Raw genomic sequence first — 10,438 nt, 5'->3', positions numbered from 1 at the left:
CAGCTTGAGGAAATAGCTGTTATATAAGACAGAGTTAACTCTATAGACATGCATAAAGCATGCAAATACATGAAGCTGTGCAAGGGCAGGCTGCAAGTGTTGGCTACCCAACAACAGGATGTATTCCTGCAATAAAGTATCAAAGAAACAGTAGAATGAGGGAAGGTAGACCCAGGGTTGATTAGAGGTTAGAAAAAATTTAACTGCAGATATTAAAATATTAAAAATAAATACGTATGTGTATAGTCACCTTCCTCAAAGTGTGAAGAGCAGATTTAAAATGGAAACATCGTCCAGTGACCCATTTAAAGTATAATTACTGTTTCTGGTGCAAATATAAAGGTTCAAAGGTTTATTTTATTATCAAAGTATGCACGCAGAATACAACTCTGAGATTTGTCTTCTCCAGACACAGACATGGCAGCTAAAACATCAAGATCCTATCCCCAAAGCTCCTCCCAAGCAAAAAAAAAGGGACAGTAACCTCAAACATCCAACACTTCCCTCACCAAAAAAAAAGCAACATAATCACCCATCCTCCAACTGGCAACAAGAAAACACAGAAAAACTGAAGGAGACCAATATAAACCACAGTCCACACTGATAATCACACATCTCAGATTTCAAAAACATTCTCTGTCAGCATTGAGGAGAGCAACAGCTCGAACTCAGTCTTTCACAGTATTTTGACTCTGACTGTCCACTCATTGATTATAATCTCACAACTCCATCCCCAGTCTCTTTCCTGCTTCATTTTCCATTGCCAGCTTAAACACTGCCACTGCTGTATGTGTTGCTGAATATTAGTGGCAAACTGCTTTGGCAAAACTGCAGTCTTGGTGTACAGTTTCATATACACGCAGATCAGTAATAGCACAAATACAGTCTGCATTCAATATCACATTCATAACTACTCTAAAACAATAAGGATCGAAATTGTGGTACTTTCTTTCACTACTTTTCTACTATCAGTCATAAACATGAAATCCAAATGCGTTCATGGCAAAAAATATCTGCACATGAAAGGATAGCAAAGATGAAGAACAAGAAAAATCCTGATCTAACGCAACTGAAGTAAGTATGATGCAAGCAGAAACAAGAGAAAATCTGCAGATGCTGGAAATCCAAGCAACACACACAAAATCACAGAGGGGGAGCAGTGAGGGAGGGCTTCACTAAACATCCGAAGGGAAGATTTGAACTTCTTCAGGGTAGGCATCCCTGGAAGAGACTTTGCAGTGTAGTATGCTAGAGGGGTAGCAGTGAGAGAGGGTTTCCTCACAGAGGGGAAGCAGCCTCTTCCAGGGATGCCTACCCTGAGGAAGTTTAAATCTTCTCTTCGATTAGAGTTCAGTGAAACCATCTGTCACTGCTCCCCCTCTGAGAGCTCTGCAGCCCCCCGACTATTCGACCACGTGCTTACCCAGACACGATACTACAGCCATGTTGCAAACAGGTTCCTTGTACTTTTAATTATGAATACCGCTTACTATATTTTCTGCCATTATCCTTACTGGATTGGATGGAGAGATATCAATAGGGAAGTTCCTCTCTAAAGTGTTTTGGTTTAGGTTTGACAGCTGGATTCACTCTGGCACTTTATCCACCATTCTAAATATTCACGCACTCAACAACAAGCACATAGTAATCTCGATGTGCACTAATGTGCAGTTATTTATCCGGACTCTGCCAATTCTGCAATTATCTACCAAGGACAAGGGTGGTACATACAGGAGAAATGCCAGACGTGAATATTCTCCACCAAATCATACCCTATGAAGTTCTGAAAACACATCATAGCCCCTGCATAGCACTGAGTCTAAGTCATGAAGCACTCTCTCCCCAACAGCACTGCAGGAAAATTGCAGGCAATAGGACTGCAATTGTTGAAGGCAGGAACTCACTAAGGGCGACTGGAGATGGGTAATAATGCTAGCCTTTTCAGTGTTGGCCTTATCCTATAAAGGAATTTTTAAATAACTCAAGTAAAGCATAACGCAATTTATACATTACATACTGTGTAAATTATAAATTGCAGAGCTATTTACATATGTTTTCAAATCTAAATGTCACGGTTGGGAATAAAATATTTTGAAATTTGGCTATGTTTAAACTCAGACTGACTGCCTGCACTAACCCATGACTGGACAGTGTGGTATCTCAATAATCAGTGCAGTTTCCATTCAGCTCCAGTGACCTGAATTTAATCCACAATCCAAGTACTACATTTCAGTTTCCATATTTTCCCTGTGACTAAATGGGTTTCTTCGGGGGACTGAAGTTTCCTCCCACAACTCAGTGTTTCCCCAGGGCTGCAAGGGGTTCGTGGGGAAGGTAACGAGCATATGAGAGAAAACGGGATATAGGGAAACGTGGAGGGAATGGGAGTGAGAATGGGAATTGTGTGAAAGCTAGCACAGACACGTTGGGGACCTCTGGCTTCCCTCTATATTGATACAAAATATAAATCATGCACAGTAATTTCAATCATCAGAAAGGCTGAAATCTTCATTTATCTCTCTTTCCTTTCTAAAGATGCTATTATAATCTGCCTCTGTTGATCAGAGAGCTTCTTGCATGGTTCAGTATCCAAGTAAGCTTAGCAATGCTTCTCGTGAGGTACTTCTAGATGTTTTGCTCAGTTGGAGACACTATATATTTACTAGCTATTATTTCTGAATTATAGGAATAAAAATCAGAGCATTTTTTGAAAAAAATGTGTATTGTAATCTATATTCTATTTGCTAAGTAAAAATGATATCGAGGATTACCGTATCCTGCCCTGTATCCAGCAGCAACTTATTTCCAGAAGGCAATTTTGGAATGTAGTATGAATTTATGAATTTACTTGCTCATCAATATATATGAGTAAAATCTTCAAAAAATTATTTTCCTCTTCTACATTCTAAGAATATACAAGTGTGCCACCATCTAACATTGACAAACAGGAACTGCAATCTATTTCCAATTATGTATATTAGCTTTGCTCAAGTTTATAATCACACCACATCCTCATTTTGTTGCCTGTATAATGAATCATCGTATATGCTACACTTTGAAGAGAAACCCGTGCATGAAATCTCAGTTTGGCAGAATACATGTGAAAAAATATCACCAGATAATTACATTTCACAGCCTATGCTCCAGCACATTTACAAGTAAATGAGTCACGTTGAAGAAACAAATTGTAAAATCATTCTTTTCAAACACTGAATGGTACTGTGGGAGGCCATTATCTCCTTTTCATCTTAATTTGTTAACACTGTAAGTTACTTTTATAATCTTCCAATCGTCATGGTCTATGTATAAAAGTTGGAATATTAGCGCTCACTGCCAATAATTTGATTGCATAGGCTCATACTGTACGGTATATATTCCAATATATTAACCAGAATCAGAATTGTTATCACTGACACGTCATGAAATTTTCTGCTTTGCAACAGCAGTTACAGTGCGAGAGTTGAGAAAAATAGTTTATTTGCTAAAAACAAGAAATCTTTGAATACCCCAATCTCTCTTCAAGCACGGGACAGGCTGTGTACCTGGAAGGTGGGAGGTCTTCAGGAATGAAATTTTGAGAGTAAAAAGTTTGTATGTGCTTTTCAGAATAAAAGGTAAAGATACTAAGTTTTAGGGAACCTTGGTTTTCAAGAGACATCAAAGCCCTGGTTAAGAGAAAAAAAGAGGTGCATAGCAGGTATAGGCAAGTAGGAACAAATGAGGTACTTATGGACTATAGGAAATGCAAGAGAACACATAAGAATTTAATCAGGAAGGCTAAAAGAAGGCATGAAGTTTCTCCAACAGACAAGGTGAAGGAGAATCCTAAGGGATTCTACAGAAGTGTTAAGAGCAAAGGATTGCTGAGGATAAAATTGGTCCTCTGGAAGACCAGGATGGTAATCCATGTGTGGAGCCAAAACAGATGGGAGGAGATCTCAAATGCATTCTTTACATCTGTATTTACTCATGAGGTGCTCACAGAGTCTATAGAAGTGAGGCAAAGTGGCATTAACTTTAATGAGCCTAAACAGATTACAGAGGAGGAGTTTACTACCCTGAGGCTATTTCAGGGTCGATAAATCCCCAGGGTCTGACAAGAGGTTCCCTCGGAGGCAAGAGCAGAAATTGGCAGGGCCCTAGCAGAGATATTTAAAATATCCTTAGCAACAGGAGAGGTACCAGAGGATTAACTGATGCTAAGATTAAGGAAGGCTTTTTTGTTGGTCCACAAATCAAGCAGGTCATCAGTGACGGGCAATTCGAAGAACTTCCTGTGGGACTACAGAAAAATCACATGGAAGGCATTCAAAGATGTTGTTGAAAATTTTCTCAGCAACTACAGAGCACCAAACTGCGTGCAGCTAGTTGTCAACATGCTCAAGCATACAAAACTATGAAGTGCAACATGTCACTAAAGATTCATTTTCTGCATTCCCATTTAGACTTCTTCACTGCTAATCTTGGCACTGTTAGTGACAAGTATGGTGAAAGGTTTCACCAGGATATTGAGTTTATGGAGAAACCATAGCAGGGCAACTGGAATCCATCAATGCTGACCGATTATTGTTGGACACTCACTGAGAAGCCTCAGACGGCAAGTAGAAATAAAAATCAGCATCAAAACTTTTTTAGATCAGTTGACCTAAGTTGAACTATTGCAAAACATCAGCAGAGTTATGTAACTAAATGCATTACATTCAATAAAAGTTAATTTCTTTTAGTTTCTCCAAATCCCTACATGATGTAAGTAGACTGAAATAATACTTATGTTTAGTTTCAAGCAGTCTATCATAACCACAAAAAATCTGAGGAAGCAATACTTTAAAAAAACTACTGTACAATGTAATTTAAGTTACTGCAACACACACAAAATGCTGGTGGAATGCAGCAGGCCAGGCAACATCTATAGGAAGAAGTACAGTCCACATTTTGGGCCGAGACCCTTCGTCAGGATTAACTGAAAGAAGAGATAGTAAGAGATTTGAAAGTGGGAGGGGGAGGGGGAGATCTGAAATGATAGGAGAAGACAGGAGGGGAAGAGATGAAGCTAAGAGCTGGGAAGTTGATTGGCAAAAGGGATACAAGGCTGGAGAAGGGAGAGGATCATGGGACGGGAGGCCTAGGAAGAAAGAAAGGGGGAGGGGAGCACCAGAGGAAGATGGAGAGCAGGCAAGGAGTTATTGTGAGAGGGACAGAGAGAGAAAAAACTGAGAGAAAAACAGGGAAATAATAAATAAATAAACAAACAAACAAACAAATAAAGGAATGTCGTACCCCATCTGTTACTTATTTTTATACACACATTCTTTCTCTCACTCTCCTTTTTCTCCCTCTGACTATACCCCTTGCCCATCCTCTGGGTTCCCCCCCCCCCCGCTTTTCCTTCTCCCTGGGTCTCCTGTCCCATGATCCTCTCATATCCCCTTTGCCAATCACCTGTCCAGCTCTTGGCTCCATCCCTCCCCCTCCTGTCTTCTCCTATCATTTTGGATCTCCCCCTCCCCCTCCCCCATTCAAATCTCTTACTAGCTCGTCCTTCAGTTAGTCCTGACGAAGGGTCTCGGCCTGAAACGTCGACTGCACCTCTTCCTAGAGATGCTGCCTGGCCTGCTGCGTTCACCAGCAACTTTGATGTGTGTTGCTTGAATCTGCAGAATTCCTGTCATTTGAAACTAATAGATCCACCCACCTCCCCCAAAAGTCTAGAAATCGTCCAATAGGCGAACGACATGCTAATCTATTAACTCTTAACCCCTCTCTCCAGTTGGCAGCTCCATTTACAAAGTAAGAAGTTACCGCCACCAAGACATAACAAAGAACACATAAAGAAGTAAACAAATTCCAAATATTTTCATATCATGTCTAACAGTAGTTAAGACCGAATTAACGACGGCCATCTTAAATCCATTTAATATACGTAGCCATGTTTTCAAAAAGGATAAATCCAACAACTAATATATACTACAACTAATATTAAAGACTTACAAATCCAAGAAAAAATAAGTAAATATATATGTGTTAAATTCAGAACTGTTAAAGCAAACAACAACAGATCAAAGTAAGTTAACCAAGTCTGTACCTGAATATTGATAAAACGTAGAGCAGACTTTCATCAATGGCATTACAAACCACTCCCAGCTAAGGATCAGCTTTTCAAATTGCTTACGAAGTGGACTTAAACTCTTTTATAAATTTCCAACCATCTTCTGGAGAGTCAATCCGTTTTGGACGAGCATTGGATGGAGTAATCATCAGACGTGCCGGGAAACGCAGCGACTGGCAACAGCTCACTTTAAAAAATTCCGCCATCACTTCCCGATATTTAATTCTTTCGGCATAAATCTCTGGGGCAAAATCTTTCACTATACGAATCTGAACGTCATTATAGATTAGCTTATCCCTTTTCCTTGCATTCCGAAGTATAGCTTCTTTGGTTGTAAAATAATACAAACAGAGAATTACAGGACATGGTTTAATCTCGGCTGATGGTTTAAAATGCTAAATTCGGTGGGCTCTGTCCAATATCGGACAGGTTTCGAGAATGTCACTAAAAAGTGAATATAACATGCTCAAAAAAAACTTTAGTGGCTCACCAGTTTCTGTATTTTCAAGCAAGCCCAGTATACCTAGATTCATCCTGCAATTTCTGCTTTCCAAATCAATCGTTTTCTTCTTAATTCTTGATAATTCCGAAGTATTCTCATTAATTTTCTTTTTCATAAAAGATATCTTCAAATCCTGTTCCTTAATAGATTGATCCATTAATTCAAATTCCCTTTCAATTCTGTGAGTACTCTGCTTAAGCGTCTGATATCGATCTTCCGAATTCTTCAAAGACTCCTGAATAACGATGATGGTTTTTTCAAATGATTGATTAGCTTTCGTCAATTTATCCATTTTGGTATCCAGCGTACCGATCTTCACATTAATAGCTTCCATTAAAGAGGGCATTCTTTCCGAAGTAGAAAGTTCCTCTGATTTCTCCGTTTGTTGCGGCTCAGGAAGAGTTTTGCTACTCCGTAATTCGGTTCCAGCCTTCGTAATCAAATCGTAAAATCCTTCAGCAAATATAATAAATCTTCAAACTTGATATGGATCCAGCAGTGAAAAGTAAGTTGTGAAAGACGGAGCTGAGACAAAAAAAAGTCTTACTCCATACGCTGCCTAATGGAGACTCCTCGCTTTTGTTAGTTTCTATATAACTTTATCTGTAAACTGAGGGTCGTTATCACGAAATTTTTCTTAGAGATCCCAAACCTAGGAATAAATTCTCATTATAAAATTTAGCAACAGTTTTAGCATCATTTCTGTGAGTTTGAGAAGTTTCTACCCATGGCAATAACAACACAGTAACAGGTGCATAATCACAGCACATACATTTAGGTAACTGTATAACATCCATTTGGAAATTCACAAATAACCTCCTGGGGAGAGCCCAGTGGCAAATACCAGCAGTGTCTTTCAGCATATCATTTAGTTCCCGCTACTCTTCTTACTGTGGTCTACAATCTCTCATTTTCGATTATACTCATAATCCTTTATAGCTTTGCATATAGTCGGCACGTACTTTAGACCATAAAGTCTTTTTCAGCCACTGATGCATCATGCTGTAATTTTAATAGTTCATCTAAGAATTTGGAAAGTATTGGCAGTTTGATCACACTGGAGTGCTACATCTCCATAAAGATCCGCTGTTGTTGCCTTGGCAAAGGAGTCAGCTCATTTGTTCCCTGTAGTTGTTTCACCCTTCCCACTGGTATGAGCTGCACGTTTATACCAATAAACATAGTAAGACATTAAAAAGCGGGGAGAGGTTCACAGTTCACTGTATTTTACCAGAGTTCCGACGAGGTGAGAAATCCATGTAGTTTCCACAAATGTCCATTGTCATGTGCATAACAAGATTCAGTGCACTGCTTGCAAGGATGCAGGCTTCTGTCTAGGTAAGAAGGCTCAACTGCAGGAACAGAACAGGAGGGAATGCAGCTATGCTGCCTCAGCGGTTATGTCACACACACACACACACACACACACACACACACACACACACACACACCACATATCCACTAAAATATTCCACATTTTTTTCAGCTACAGATCAGGACGAAAAGGTGTCAACGAAATCTTACATGTGGGCTTACGTCAAGTGGCATTTTACAATGGGCAGAATTAAAATTATACTAGTTTGGGAAAAGATTATTTAAAGTAAACTGCAGTCTATGGTGCTGGTGGTGGTGGTGGAAGTGGAAACTGTTATCAAAATTGCCTTGGCCTGAGGGCATCTTCAAGCTAATTATTACCAGATTAACTTTGCTTAAAATTTTATTGTAATGTCATTTTTTTTTAATATTGCTTGCTGTATATCGCTCATGTGATTCACCTGTGAGTGGGTAATTCTTATGTTGAATGGCCTAGTTGTTTGGCCAGGCTGTCTGACAACCCTCATGGACATCATTATGTTTACTCCCACCATCCCCACCGTCCCATTTCCACCATTTCCATGTTTGTGGCATCAAAGATCTGTAAAACCCATACATTTAGAATACTATTATCTAAACAACTAGGCCTTTCAACATAAGAGTTACCCTGTCACAAGTGAGTCACTTGAGTGATATACAGCAAGTACAGGTGTCTCCCGCTTTTCAAACGTTCGCTTTACGAAACCTCACTGTTACGAAAGACCTACATTAGTACCCTGTTTTCGCTTTCAGAAGGTGTTTTCACTGTTATGAAAAAAAAATTCAGCGCGCGATAAAAGGCAGCGCACCCCGAGCAGCCGCTCTCCCCCGGATTCGGAACTGCATTGCTTTAACATGAGCCTGTGAGCAGCCATTTGCAAGATGAGTTCTATGGTATCGGAAAAGCCTGAAAGAGCTCGTAAGGGCGTTACACTTACGGTAAAACTAGACATAATTAAGCGTTTTGATCGTGGTGAACGAAGTAAGGACAACGTGAGTTTGGCTTGTGGAAGCTGACGAACATGATGTTGAAGAGGTTTTGGCATCCCAACACCAAGAACTGACAGATGCAATTGGAAGAAAAAAGGATAACAATCGAAACCGAATGAGTAATGATAAAGTACGACTTTAATTTTGAAAGGGTACGTCGGTTTAGGGGATATTTGCAGGATGGTTTGAGTCCTTATTAAAGAACTGTGTGACAGAAAAATGCGCGAGGCTCAGCAGTCAAGCAAGCCTTCCACAGCAGACGACGAACCTCGACCTTCGACATCGAGGCGGGCAGAGATAGAAGATGAGCTTCCTGCTCTAATGGAAACAGGCGACGAGATGACACCCCAGTGTCCCACCACCCCAACACCCAGGCCACGGACAGATACCATACCGATTCGCAGAGAATGCAAAGGTAGCCAGAAGGCACACAGCACATCTTTAAGAAAAAAGCCAAAATAAACATGCTAATTAATTAGGTGCCGCCGACACGTAATTGTCGGCCCAGATCAGAGACGACGCAATCGGAAGTCGGCACTGATCTGGGCTGACAATTACGGGCGGCACCTAATTAATTAGCATGTTTGTTTCGGCTTTTTTCTTAAAGATGTGCTGTGTACCTCCCGACCACCGCTGGACCCCTGCGTTCTTTGTGGCAATGGCCTGGAGGGTGGGAGCCACTGCACCAGCCAACCTGCGACGACTCAGTCTAACGCACCACCATCAGTGTGCTCGGCACTGTTTTCCCAATTCCAGTAAGTGGTACTACACTGTACATAAATTACTTCTACTTTATATCGGCTGTGTATTTTCACGTGTTATTTGGTATGATTTGGCAGCTTGATGGCTTAAAGGTTACTGGAGAGCGCTTGCGCGTTTTTGCCAACAGCGCTTGCATGAGATTTTCTGCCGACGGCGCTTCCGTGAGATTTTCGCTACAGAGAACAGTGCAGTAATGATTGTGGAAAAGTATTTCTACTTTATATAGGCTGTGTATTTATCATACTATTCCTGCTTTTACTATGTGTTACTGTTATTTTAGGTTTTATGTGTTGTTTGGCATGATTTGGTAGGTTATTTTTGGGTCTGCGAACGCTCACAAAATTTTCCCATATAAATAAATGGTAATTGCTTCTTCGCTTTACGACATTTCGGCTTACGAACCGTTTCATAGGAACGCTCTATGGGAGGGGAGACATAACAAAACTCACTAATTTACGATATTAAAAGTTTGTTGCATCACTTCTTCTGAGCTCTGTGCCTGGAGAGTCGGGACCAAAAGGGAGCAGCTCTGCAGGCACACAACCCCTGGCAGCTAACCCGCTGCTCCCAATGTTCCGTGTTCTCCCTCGATGCTTCTGTCAGGGGCACCAGCCTGGAATCAGCCTGTCTCCAGAGCCACGAAAGCCCAGAACCCTGAAGACGTGCTTGTCTTCTAGTACGCGTCCCTGGGATATTATATTTGCCAAGAACCATCGAGGTCAAAG

Source organism: Mobula hypostoma, chromosome 11, assembly GCF_963921235.1.
Source record: "Mobula hypostoma chromosome 11, sMobHyp1.1, whole genome shotgun sequence".
In the NCBI taxonomy this organism is placed as follows: domain Eukaryota; kingdom Metazoa; phylum Chordata; class Chondrichthyes; order Myliobatiformes; family Myliobatidae; genus Mobula; species Mobula hypostoma.
Note: the sequence above shows the minus strand (reverse complement) of the source record.